The following is a 14,559-nucleotide window of genomic DNA, read 5'->3' as shown; positions in this document are numbered from 1 at the left end:
GAAATCGAATGCAACAGGGAAACAAATAATGATTCAGTGAAGCAATCACAAGAATTGTAAACAAATGCAAGATGGGAAGGCAACACAGTTTACACCATTGTGTAGGTACAAAAACCAAAAATCAAGAGGCATTCGGATGCTATGCAATGTGATATGAATAAAACGAATGCTGATAAAAGGGGAAATATAGCAGGGGAATGCAGCAAAACACAGAAGATTGATGCAACAGATTGAAGAAATACGATGGTGCAGGGATGATGCTGAATGAGGTGCATATATGCGTGGTAACACAGTGGGTGAAGGTGATGTGTTGTAAGAGATGCAAAAACCCCACAAAACGAAGGGGAACAAATGCAACTGATGCAGAGAAATACAGAGATAATAGCAACTATAGAAACGTGGGGAAATGGAACTGATGCAGAGAAAAAAAAATGAATGCACTTCACTAAAGGAAACTGATGAAAAAAATCAAGGTTCGATGAAAATATAAAGTGTGATATGTGACACACAGTAATGCAACAACACAACACTGTAACAGAATGCTACACTGAGTGATGATGCGCAAGTGATGTTCAGTGAAATGTGAATGCTCAGTAAAATGGTGTTGATGCCTAATGAAGGGAGCCGGTGAATCTGTGTAGGGTATGCACGAATTGATGCAGCAAAGCAATAGGCAAGACATGATACACAATGATTATGAGATAGTAAGAAAATGAGAAATGCTGGGTGCGGCTAAAACAGAGGATAAAATGATGATGCAACGATGCTGGGGAAATAAAGATAAAGATTGAATAAAAAATGACTACAGGAAAAATGAAAATTCAATGATGCAAAACAACAACTACACGATGCAGAAAAACAAAACTGAAACAAAGAACAAATAATGCATGATGCTGGAATAGAAAATCATGGATGATTTAGATGCAATATACGAATGAAAAATATATGAGTAAAACTAGAGATGCGATGAAATATGAATGATGCCTAGATGATGCCAATGGATCGAATGTTTATGCGCTGAACAAAAATCTTAAAACGATGATGTTGAGATGAATCAAATGCTGATATATGGGAAATGATGCTGATGGAACAAGATTTTGACACAGATCTGAAGCTAGAGAGCTTGCAGATATGATGTTTAGTTAAATGATATTGGATAAAGATGCAATATGAATCGGTGGAAGAACTTCTCAAATGTAAACAAAGTGCCTAGTGGGTGAATGCTGATGAATGTGATATGATGCAAATCACTGTCATCGAGTGAGATTTTAATGACTATGAGGAACAAAGCATACTGAAAACGCAGTAGAAAAAAGGAAAACAAAATAAATGAATGCTAGATAATCCTAGCAAAAGATTGAATTAATCAAACTATTCTAATAAAATATCTGAACAAAACAATCAGCCCAATTCATAAAACAAAAAGATGAAGGGAGAGAGTTGATGGTTCTCATTGTAGATCGACAGAGGTTTGGAGGAGAGAGGTATTTCCTCTATATGCTACTACTAGATCAAGCTCCTTCGCTACTCAAGAAGAAGGATAAGAGAAAATGGGAAAGAGGAGGGAGAAGGAAGGAATGAAAGGAAAAAGAGGGTGATCGGGAGAGCTCCTTGCAAGGCTCGATGGTCCCTTCCCTCTCTTTCGATGGTGTTTATAAAGGGGGAAGTCGTTACATTTTTTTCAAAAATGGCCCCTCAAGCTTTTAAAAAAATTCAAGAAAAAGGTTTTAGTTACGAGGATTTTCAAAAGGGGGGCAAAGTTACTTTTTGAAATTGCCCCTTTTATATTTTTGAAAGAAAAAATCTAAAAATACAAGGGAGGGGATCCGGATAAAGTTTTTAAAAGATTTTGTAAAATATTTGCTTTGAAATTTGAGGATTTTTCAAAAAGAGGGTTTGTGAAATAACAGAGTGAATTTTAAAAATTGAGTTTCAAAATAGATCTGGATCTGAGGTTTTGAGTAAATATCGAGTTTGGATCTCGAACTGAGTAAAGCTGAGAGGAATGGATCCAAATAAAGATTGGATCTGAATGAGATATCTGAGCCATACGGAAATTGATTTTGGATTTTTAGATTTTGAATTGAAAATAGGAGAATCGAGATCAAAATTGGATTTGGATATCTGATCTGGATTCGAGATTGGGTCAAGTGTAGAAAATGAAATTGGGCTTCGGATCTTCAACAAGGAAGTGAATCTAAGAAATAATTAGAAATTGACCCGATTGCTCTTCTGACTGGCTCAGAAGGTGGGACCTAGGGGTAAAAAGGGAAATTTTGAAACTTTGAAAAATTTGGGGTGCTCACAAGGATGTATGGACACATCTAGTTTATTTAGGAGTTAAAAACTCCTAAATTTTGTTAATGAAATAGGTTCAAGTTTTGCCAGCATTGTTGGGTGTTCTTTTGACATTTTGATAACCTATTAAGACATAGTAATACATATGACTTGTTTTACTTATTACTGGTGTGATAATTGTTTGATTATGAGAGTAACTCTATAAAATGTATGACACCAAGATCAAACTTTCTTAACTTTTAAAAGTGCTTTTCTACATGACTGTTAGATGGCGTGGCATGGATGGTGCAACACCATTATGGATACCCTCAACAACCTGACAGAGATTGTAGGGCAGTAAGCAAAAGCTATGTATACTATGGGGGACAAACTCCAACAAATGGTGCATGATCTTAAAACACCTGTGCCAATAATGATTGGTGGAACTTCGTACAAGAGATTCATGGACATGAATCCTCCCTCTTTCACTAAAAAGTTTGATCTTGAAATGGCAAAAAACTGGATTCAATAGATCGAAAGGATCTTTGGAGTTTTGCGAGTCCCCGAAGATAGCAAAGTGGACTTTAAAACTTACCGACTCAAGAAAAACATGAAAAGATGGTGGGCTACAACCCTAGAAGTGAAATTCTTCAATGGATCAATGCTATGAAAACAATTTGTTGAAGTTTTCTATATGACTTACTTTTTGAAGCACCAAAAGAAGTCAAAAGATGCAAAAAGTTCTTAGATCTACAGCAAGGAGGAGCAACATTGGAAAACTACATCATTAAATTTTAGGGCTTAGAGAGATACTGCCCCAATGTGTATAACACATATAAGGAACGTGCGATAAAGTTCACATGTAGGCTTAAACTAATTTTGGGAACTAAGGTGTACACTCATGGACCAAAGACATTGGATGAGGCCATCGAGGTAGCTACTCTCTTGGATAATGATTGGACATAGTCTCAGAAAGCCCAACCTAATCAAGGTATACAATAGTCAACAGGTCAGAGAAGCTGGCCTATGAGAAGATTTTTCTAGAAGAACTCAGGTGGTAGAAAGTTCATACCACCAACAAAGAATTCAAGACCACTAGGAGGCACGAGGCCTCAACATCAAAGACCATCACAATCTTGCCCAAAGTGTAGAGTCGACCATCCAGGACAACTTGTCCCCGTGAGACCGACGGATGTCTGTATTGTGGCAAAATGGGTTACTATGTCAAGGATTGTCACAAGAAGCAATACAATGAATGGAGAAAGGGTCCCAGAATATCACAACAACCTTTTGAGCGACAACTAGAGCAGCAACAACATCAACAACAGAAGCCAACTCGACAGAAAGTAGTGTCGGGATGTGTATATGCCACTACCATGGAGCAATTAACCAAGGGCGAATTTGTGTAAGGTACTGTACTAATCGTTCGACAAGCGACTCTTTATTTGATTGTGGTTCCACTCATTTTTTAATTTTGGAGAAATTTGTAAATTATGCCTCCATTAACCTCTGCCTAGCTTGGCACTCGACTTGTTCTTTAGATCATAAGACTATGACTAAGGGCCTATTTGGGACCATTAAGTGCTGCATACGACCTGCTCATAAGGCCAAAGTTGGGCTCAACTTTGCTAGGAAGCTTTTTGAACTAGTCGAGCAACATTTTCCCTCGTATGCTGACATTGTCTAGCTTGCTAGAGTTGTTGCTAAGGGCATGAGTGAGGTACAATCCATGACAAGGTTGTATGATGATGTTAAATCATATAAAAAATTGCTATATTGTGAGACAACTTGTGCTGTAAAGCTATGTAGTGGGGCCAACCATGCTGATTCACGAACCATTTAGAGATTGATGCTCATAATGGTGGAGCAAATGATTTTGCATTTACCAATCCAAACCAACAATTGTGTCTTGTAACTTGTAAAGATGATAAAGGTGTGGGGTCTAAATGGAAGAAGACTTGATACTTCTGAAGGACATTGGGTACGTGTTTATTTTTTGTTCGTATATAAAAGTTGAGGGCAGTTTTAAGGCCAAGGCTCATGTTCGAAAGACCAAGAATGATCTTATAAGAAAAAGTGATATCATTAGTATCATGATGCTCACCTTGGCTTCACTCTACTACTTAGGTGAGCACTCATTGTGGCATAGGTCCATATCTCAACGGAAGTCCTGATAAAGAGAATGTCATCTTAAGAGTGCAACTCATAGCATTTTGGATAAAACCATTCACTATTTTTTTATCATGGTAGAAACCAACAACGGATCCACCACCAATGAAGTGAGCTCCTTCCTCTAGAAGCTCACTTGTGCAAATGGCTCATGTGTTGGAAGGATGCATGGGTGTTGCATGGTGTTCAAGGCTAGAGGATAGCCTGCCAAAAACTATAAAAGGGTGCACCAACCTTAGAGATTGACTACCTCCTTCCAAAGCATCCTCTTAAAATCTTGCCTAAGGGACTAAGCAATTCTCAAGGAAAAGGCAATAATGTAGAGCCAAATTATAAAGACCCAAAACCTGATCAAATGCTCCAAATGCTGAAACTTATGGGGCCTAACCAGGGGGCACCACCTCCTAAATTTAGTATTGAAGCCTTTATGGGGCCCACTCATGGGATACCCCTCCAATTTTAGAAGCTTGAAGACTCAGTGGTGCCCCATCTATTTCTAGAACTTCATGAAACTCATGTAAGGGTCTTAAGGGCTTCTCTAAAGAAGGAAATTAAAAGTCAAAGGACTCTATTTTTTGAGTCTCTAAAAATGGGTGAGCCAGAATAAAGAAGAGCCAAGTGAGACCCATCCTGGGGCCATCCTCCCCTATTTTTGGAGTTCACTAAAAGTCGTGTAAGGGGTTTGAATGCCTCTCTAAGTAAGGAGAAAGGAAGTCAAAAGAGAAATCTAAAGATGGAAATGAAGACCCCTATTTCTAGCTTGGTCCAAGTAGGCTTAACTAGTTTTAGTCCTAGCTCATTTTTAGACTTAACTAGTTTTAGGTTTTCATTTATATTTGCTTTTGTAACTTATATAGGCATTATATGCCCCCTCATTGGCCTATATATAGATTCTTTTTTTCATGCTTAAAAATAATCAAATGAATTATTAATTGAATCTTGCATCTCTCTCTAGCTCAAGTCCCTACCCCCCCCCCTCCTCTCTCTCTAAAGGGCTAGTCCCTCTCACATTCAGGTGTGTTGGTCTATTACGATTTGACTCACTTCAGTAGACTAAGGCTGCAACCAAGGCTGACCTCCATTCGACAGTTCAAACCCAAGTCCCAAACACTCTCACCATGTCCAAGTTAATCCTGTGAAGCCCTGGTCTGTCTCTAGCTGAACCAACCACTGTAGTAGATTCTAGCCGAGTCTGCCCAAGTCCAATAAGTTGTGCAAACCCTTTTCTTAACCCTAAACCTAGCTTAGAAGTCCCCAGAACCAATTTAGCTAAAGTTGAATTCTGACGTACCTTAGAAAGCAGTCAAACCTCATAAAATCACTCAACCCTAACCATAATGTCTCTGAGTCTCAAATTTGCACCCAATATATTTTAGGGTGTCTAGTGTCTACCCTCCATAAATAATAATTTATTGATCTCATATATAATTTACAAGTTGGTTTTTCTATCCACAAAACCTAGGCTTGTCTTGTTTGTCTTGCCACTTATCTGAGTTAGTTCTTCCTATGCATGTGTCATCTTTCCTGAAATTCCAACTGTACCTAGTCCAAGGTGTCGAAAACCATCTCTTAAAAATTAAATTTTTTCTATGGTGCCATTTGGGGGCACTAATTTTTCTGCCAAACTCTTTTAGAAACTTGCACCCTATGTACCCATGTTGACCTAGACCTAACAAAGCCTACTCATTGCCTAAAATTCCTAACCTAGGCCTAGGAACACATCAAGAGCTTTTGGTGATCCTGATGAAGGAACATGTGTGGCCAGCTTGAACCAAGACTACAAAGCTAAAACACCATTTTAGGCTTAGTTTTGAAATTTCAGAATTTATTTTGAGCATGTTCGATATTATTTTGTTCAAAAATTGGTTTTTGAATATTTAGATTTTTTATTTTAATCTTCAATAATTTTTATTTTCTTAGGTTTAGATCCAATAGCATGTTAGGATTCATTTGATTTATTTGGGGGTGTATGTAGAATTTTTGGATAGTTTTCTTATTTTTTATCTCTTTTATTTATTTTTATAGTTTATTTTGTAGGTGACAAGGTTGGATCCCTCCTTGGTTTGGATTGGATCCAACTGGTCCATTCTTGGGCCTTCTAGCCATTGGGACCAAAGATCCACCCCATTGGAGCCTTTCGGCAGCACTTGAAGTCCCAAGAAGGAGAGACATCTAACGTCCCTCCTCACTTCTTTGCTGATAAGAACCTGTAATAGTGGAAGGGGTTTTCATCTCTCTCTCTTGTTGTGTGAAACCCCCTTGTGAAACACCCATTTGTGAAGCCCTTGAAGGTGGAGATGTTATCCCTTTTCTCTCAATCGATGTCTTGTGTGGAAGCTACCCGACATAGATATGCCCTTAGGATGGTGGTCAGATTCATGACCCACGGTCTAGCTTAGTGTTGTGTTGGAGCTAAGGAGTTTGAATTGTGTTAGTGTGCGATTTCTCTCCAGAGCTAAGGAACATCTTCCCTACCTTGGCCGACACCTCTAGCTTCTCTTTTTATGTATTTTTTTTGTGTTTATTCCTAAAACTATTAGGACATTTTATGTTGAAGTTAAATCCTATGTTTTGCTTGATGAATAGATAATTAAATATATTTTTTATTCATTGTGGTTTAAATCTGATTTCAATTTCTAGAAGGTATCATTTATGATGGGGCATATTGTGGACTGTTTTGCATTTGATTTTTTTAGAACTTGAATCATTGATGATTGTGAATGCTCGCGTGTTTGAATTTGTGATTTTTATTGTTGAACATTTATAAGGTATTGTTAGGGTAGGTCAAACTTTTTTTCATGAAATTTTTGTGTTAAAATAATTAGAAAAAAACACTGCACAAATTTTGTTTTAGAGACATTCACCAAATGTTTGGTGAAATGCCTCAACGAATGTGCATATATCTTTGCATGCAGTTTTTTGGTAGCCTACTTAGTTTTAATTTGGTATTAATTAATATATAGTTGATAATCTTTTTTAGGTTGTTTGGGTAGTTGAATTGACATTTCTAAATTCCAAAGTTCTGTATTTTCTAGGCTTTGCTTAGGCATGCTAGTTGCCTATGTTTGTAATTGAAAATGTGTCTGTGGACCCGTTCCCCTAGTTAGGCATCACCACTTGGTATCAGAGCAAAACCTACCAAATTTTTTAATTTAGTAGATTCATGTTGTCTACAAAACCATGAAAAGGGTGTGACTTAGACACGATCATGGAGCTTTCTGAAACTGTTTAGGAGCTTCACCAACAATATTGTCTTCATCAGTGTCAGATCAATGACATGATGCAGGAAATGAATGTGCGAGAGCATGATATTTTACATAGGCAGAACTGCGAGCTCCAACGCCAGTTGGGTACAATAGTGCAACAAATAGTAGTTATAGAGGTTCAACAAATGCAAAGGGACAAGGGAGAAGAGGTTGATGCATCTAAAGTTTTCACAAAAGAACCTTTTCATGAGATCCTCAATGATTTGATCTTTAACGAAATCGAAGATGGCGAAGAAGATGTGGTTGTGATACCTCTATGCTTTTTGTGGATGGGCCTCATGGTAAACATTTTCACGTGATCCATGGTGATTTGATCTTTGGTGAGATAAAAGATGATGAAAACTAAAGGGAATGCTCATATGTCAAGTCTCTCATGAGTAATGCAACTCCCTTCTCACTTGAAATAGACTCGAGTAGGTGGAATGAAGATGAGCTAAATGTGTTTATCCCCAATTGCGGTGATGCTTACCCGATAGATACGAGTCATCTCATTCTAAGAAGGCCATGAAAATTTGATAGATCTATAATTCACAATGGCATGAAGGTAGGAAAATGATGTTAGGAGCTTCTAGAAACCTACCTACTTCATCATTCAAACCAAAACATGGCACAATTAACCCATCTGCTACACTTCTAGTTAGCCATGAAGTGGAAGAACCCATATGTAAAGTGCCTACATATTATTCATTTGTGGTTTTTTATCATGTATCTTACCTGCAAATTGAATTTTCCATGTGTTCGTAGTTTGCATGCAGTTTTTGTTAGCTGCCATTTTATTTCTTATTTTAGTAGCATATCAATTTCTTTTACTAATTTCACTTTCCAATCATTTTTTAGAATTAACAAATATTTTAAATTGATGACTTTTAGATTATGCTTTACTCCTTTCACATCTTATGTGCAAATGGATTTTCATTTGTGATGTGATAGAATTGTTTCTTTCTTTTGTTATGTTGGTATATAAACTCTTCTTATTACTTATATATAATTAAAACATTCCAATATTTTGTTAGCCTTATCTCAAGGATGACTTGTTAAACACTCTCTCCTTGACAAAATTTTGTGTAAATAATTCTTCTGCGAAGTCCAGATTATTTTTTGCCATTTAGTCTTATTGAAAAGTATACAAAGAAGCTCATTACAGTCATGGCCAATTCTATTTTGTCTATTCTTAGTTTTATTTTGGCATTAGTTAATATATAATTTATAATCTTTTTCAGGTTGTTTGGGTACCCGAATTGCCATTGCTAAATTACGAATATACATATTTTCTAGGTTTTGCTTAGGGCATCTACACTAGTTGTGTATATTTGTGATCGGGAATCCACCCGCAGACCCGTGAAAATAGAAAAAGAGACCTCAAGGTCTCTCTTCCTCTTCCCCTTTGGTTCTTAAAAGACGCTCAGCCATGAGAGGTAGTCATCTTTGTTGCTATTTGAATCTAGAACCCGTCCCCTTCGTAGAACACCGTTGAAGAAGAAGCCGGAAGGAGTCGACCCTCTTCCCCCCTTCTCTCTCTTGCTCGAGGTGCCTTGAGTGGTGCTGCCATCCTTCGTGGATGCCGCCATCCGGGAAGTCAGCCAGCTGAGTGACCCTGGGTCCAACTGCGATTTGAGTTGGTGCTAAGGAAGAGTCATTTCGGCCAGCGTCTTCACTAGAGCTAAGCCCCCTCTTTCCCATTGGTCAACACCCTTTTTTTCTCCTTTCTTTCTTATTTTTTGTTCGTGGTTTAAGGTTGGAAGAATCTGATTTGTGGATGCTGTGATTATATTTGATTTAGACTGAATCTAATACATAATGGTAGTGTTAAAATCTTTGTTAGAAATCATTTTTTGTTTTGTGATTTTTGGATTGTTCGAACTCTTATACCTCTAGAATATGGAAACTGAAATTGTTGAATCAAATGTAACTTTAGTATGTTGATTGTGCATAAATTTATTTTTGGGAACTCCATATCAAATGTTCACAAATTTTCGTATGGGGTACATAGAAAAATCATGCCAAAATTTTGTTTTTGAGGCGCTCACCAAGTGTTCGGTGAAACACTTCAGCGAGATTGTGTCTCCGTTAAACCTGAATTTTCTGCTGCATATCCAATATATCTTCAAGTTATATTTGCCCGTGTTCGAGTCGTTTGGTTTATTTTGATGTTCTTATACTCATTTTAAAAATTCAACCATAGTTATTTTATGGTGTTTCTGCCTTGTCACATATGTGCATTTGTACCCTATCGTGTTCGGTTTCAATCCTGTTCCCTTTCCCTATTAGGCACGGTGAGAGAGAGATGCCTTCTGGTGGGAACCACCTCAACCGTTAGAATTGCTATCAGTTGAGATCCTTTACTTGGGAGATTCACACAAGTAGTCGGCTCTCCTTTCCAAAATGGAAATCCTCAATTAAAAACCAAAAGAGGCATTTCCATGTAATTGTAAGAACATTTTGCTAAAAGCAATTTTGAGAACAATTTTATGGTAATCAACCTATCAATTAATAAGTTCTTGCATGGCGGGGGCATTTGGCTCAAAATAAATATTTTAAAAAAGACATGAAACCCACAACTAACAATTCCTATTAGTTTGTAATTATTACAATGAAAGAAATTTTTTGCTCACCACTAAGATCTGCATATGTGGATGTGGTTTGGTAATTAAGTTGCATATCTGGTTATGCAAGTAATTTTATTTTTGAACATAGCTTAAAATTTGCACTTGCAAGTGAATTCTTTATTTTTCGTTGGTTTACCAGAACGGGTGACATACATGCACATAATACACACTCACATACGATTTATGTACACTCTTTAACTTGAAAATTAGCTATAATTTATTCACTGGTTTTTATTAATAATGGTATATCTGTATGTCTCACTTTCTCTAGTTTTTTATTAATTTAATATCTACATATAGATAACTTTCTAAACTTCCTGACTCTCTCTCATATATTCATAAAATCCTCTCTCTCTCTCTGATGCCTGTGGGTGTAGAGAAGCAACTGACACGTCTACTGACATGCTTCCTTTGGTCTGGGTGTCATCTCAAGGGTAAGTGCCACCTGGTTGGCTGACGTTCGGTGGTATTGCCGCGTTCTATGGCCGGTTTAGGTGTCCCTGTGCCCAGACTCCGGAGTATTGCCTTGGTCTTTAAGCAATGTTGGCTTGTCATCAACCGGATAATCCTTGAGCTACTTTTCTTCTCTCTAAGTATGAGCCTCCTTCTCTCCTTCTGGTTTTCCTACGCTCGCGGCGTGGAACATTTTCCTATCTACGTAAGTCATGGTTGTCGGATTTAGTTTTCTTTAGTGATATTTTTTATGATCCTGCCAATATTCGTAACTGGGTACATTGGGCTATTGCTCCTACCGAGAAGTTCCTGACCAGCAAAGTCTATAGATCATTGTTTTCCCTGGGGGCGGCCTGGTTGGCTGAATCTACTCTATGGGCGAAGAACCCTTCACCCTGTTCTTGGGTCCTGGCTTGGTTAATCTTTCACAAAAAGGCCTAAACTCACTCTACCTTAAAGAGGTGGGGCTTTCAGCTTTCGAGCTGGTGTGTGCTTTGTCATGCTGCTGAATAATCTGTGTTTCACCTCTTTTGGTCTTGCCCTACCATTGTGGAGATCTTTCGTAGGACTTGGAAGCATCTAGAGGTCCTGGTTATGGAGAAGTTCTTTGCGCTAGACCTCATCTCGGGTTCGGTCTGCCTTTGGCGCAGTAAGTGGTGATGGTTAATCTGGCAGTCGTGGTTGTTTACCACTTGGTGGTTTGTTTGGATGGTGTGCAATAATGCTGTTTTTCAGGAATCTCTGGTCGACATTAATGATCTTGCTCAAAAAATCCTAGTGGATGTTTATACGATTATACATATTCATCTTCCCGATCTAACGTTTCCTCCCGCTGTCGATCCGCTCCTTTCAGATTTTACTAGTTTTGTGGCTCCTGCATGAGCCGCTTTTTTCATTTGTTGGCTTCTGCTTGTTTCTGTTTTGTTTTTGTTTTTTTGCTTTTGTTCTCTTTGGGTTCAACTCTATTGACCCTTTCTGTGGTTATGTTGAAATCCTCTCTCTCTCTCGTGTTCGTGATGGGGACATCTTTCCCTTAATAAAAAAAGTCTAAACAAATTTGTAAATGACTTGCATACGGTAATACATTGCATGTCATTAAAAAAAATATAACTTTGTCGATACTTTGCACAATAATGCTTACCATCTATCTTTAAGAAGTATATTAAGATTAAAGATTAAGTAGTTTTTGCTTAATTTGCACATATTTACCATAACCATTACCAATAATCATCATCACCATCTCCCTCCCTCTCATTTCCAGTACCATCCATCATTTGGGCTATGGGAAAAGCATTACCACCCTATTACCAAAAAATTGGGCACGAAAAAATTTTTGTCAACCTTTCTTCTAGTGATTGTGGCCATTGCATAAGCACAAAATAGTGAAAAGAACAAAGCATAAACTTCCCTTTATTTATGGCCCAATTCCATGGTTAAATGCAGAGTCCCTACACCCTACTTACCATTGGAAGTTGGATCCCAACTTTTGATACCCATCCCTACTTAGAAGGGAAATTTAATCTCTTAAAATACATTCCTTGGAACTTTTGATGTTACTAATATATTGGCTTGACTCATCACTCTATACGTGGACATGGAAAGGGATATGGTCCTTCTGAGGATGGCATGGAACCATGCCCTTGACAACTTCAAGACCTATCAGTTATAAGTTCCCTTTTTCTTCTTTGGATTTTGGCATGTACCTCCTCTGGGCTATTATAAGACTTGGGCCTGGTCAGACCAGATCCATTGGGGCCTGGTTGAACTGGATGTTCAACCCAAAGCTATGATATTGTGAAGTCGTAAAGGCATATGGGACTTTTAAACAGAGGATGGTTGGTTTGTTGAACAATAATGTCTTGGTCTAGGGAGCTCAGAAATGGTTAGTTTGGACTTATGCCAGGAGCAAGCTCCATTACCAAAACCTATTTCAAACTATTAGATTGATTTGAGGGATGCCCTCTATACAGCCAATGGTTCAGAAATTTGAAGGTGGATGATGTTTGGAGTCGTAAGAGAACATTATCATTCTTGCTATAGAAGATAAAATTGTTGGTGATGACATGTTGGGGAAAGGATTGGCTAACAATGAAATTTTTACTGTCACTACAAGAAATTTGGCCTTCAATATTGGTGCTATAAGACAAGTGTGTCGGTGGTGGTTTGCCTTCATTGATGCAAAATATGATGCATCAAGAAATAACAATATAGTGGGGCAACTTCATATTGCATCAAAGAAGGCAAGGTTTTATTGTAGTGAATACAAGTGCGTCGCCGTTCATCAAGGTTTCCTTGGCGCAATGATGGATACTGTCAATGAAGATCACCCTTTTATGGTGCGATTTTCAGTGCACCGGTGAAGCCTAAATATTTTGCGCGAACCCAGCTCCTTTGGGAGGGAAATAGAAGTGCTCTTTCCTGATTTCCAGCCCCTTCTTTCATAAAAAAAAAACAAAATTTCTCTTTTCCCAAAACCCTCATCATTTGCGGAGACCCTTGTTGTCGCGACATTCTCTATTATTGCGTCTCTGCCTCACTCCTCCCTTCACTAAGAGAATGCATGTTGGGATAAACCACCGCAAGTGGTGGTGGTTACCCACAATGTAGATAACATCCCCACAAAAGATGCTCATTTCGATAAACTTGCATAGAATCAGGGGAACAGTCACGCAAACTATTTCCTTCTTTGTCTATAAAAGGGGCATCATGAGCGATCCCGAAACACGATGAAAAATACAGAGAAAAAACAGAAAGGAAAACTGGTCGAGAGCCTTACCTTTTATCCAGTGTTTTTCCATCCTATGAGGGAATGCTGATCTTGCTCACCAACTGCATCCAGAAGTCTGCGCTTGTGGAGGGCAGCAGTCTGGCTGAAGAGCGAAGCCTCCCTCCTTCAGCCACCATCCGACATTTCCAATGAAAGCTTCAGGTATGTTGCTGCCTCTACATTTTTTTCACAGTTTACTATTTCTATTGTTTGTGTGCAGGCTGCCCGATTCACCCAACAATGGGTTATGGGCCCACACTTGCACTGTTGTGCCTATGCCCGTGAGATCAGAGTTTTTTCGGCGGGATTACCAGCTGATGTCTACCGGCAAACCCCTTTATTCCCCCTTATTGTCGACCTTGATAGGGTCGACCCTTTTTTTTTTGAGGGGGGGGGGGGCTGAAAGGGGGTAATGCCTCTAGTGGGTCCAGAATGGCAATCTGTCGCCATTCCTTCTGATGATGCTGGTTGTGTCACCGTTTTCTTCCCTAAAATGGAAAAAAAAATCTTACCTCCATTTTTGGGCATCCAGTCAGGAAGGACGGCGTCGAATGTTTTCCTTCTTCTCCGTCAGGGCACTGCAGAGCCGCCGAAGCCGTCGCCAGTGACTGTTGAGTCGCCAGACCTCTGTATTTTTTTGCCGCGGTTGATGTCGCTCCACCGTTGAAAGCCAGTGACCATTGGGCCATTGACGATGGTGGCTGCCACCTCCTTGTCGCCGACGACCAGTCGATTGCCAGACCGTCGAGGCTGGCAATGGCGATGTGCTTTAAGGAAGAAGAAGAAGAGGTGAAATAGGGTTTTCTAAAAACCCTATTTTGCATTTTAGGTTTTCCTTTTAAAATTGTCTCTGGGTCGAGTCCAAAGCTTGGATTTGGACCCACCCCACTGAACCAATCCATAAGGCTATCTGGATCGGATCTGAGATTCAGGTGGGGGACCCAGTTCTGTAAGGATCCTTGACTCATAGAAAATTGGGTTTGGATGGGGTCCATTACCAAATCCGGTCCATATTACCCGA

At 38.8% G+C, this 14,559-nt stretch overlaps 1 pseudogene; it reads right to left on the bottom strand.

The window, feature by feature from the left end:
* The window catches only part of LOC149829620 (uncharacterized), a 28,749-nt pseudogene extending 14,522 nt beyond the window's left edge, over window positions 1-14,227 (bottom strand).
* Between the last annotated feature and the right edge of the window lie 332 nt (window positions 14,228-14,559).

Source organism: Nuphar pumila, chromosome 8, assembly GCF_984573655.1.
Source record: "Nuphar pumila chromosome 8, dmNupPumi1.hap1.1, whole genome shotgun sequence".
Taxonomy (NCBI): Eukaryota; Viridiplantae; Streptophyta; class Magnoliopsida; order Nymphaeales; family Nymphaeaceae; genus Nuphar; species Nuphar pumila.
This window is presented reverse-complemented; position numbering and strand designations above follow the sequence as displayed.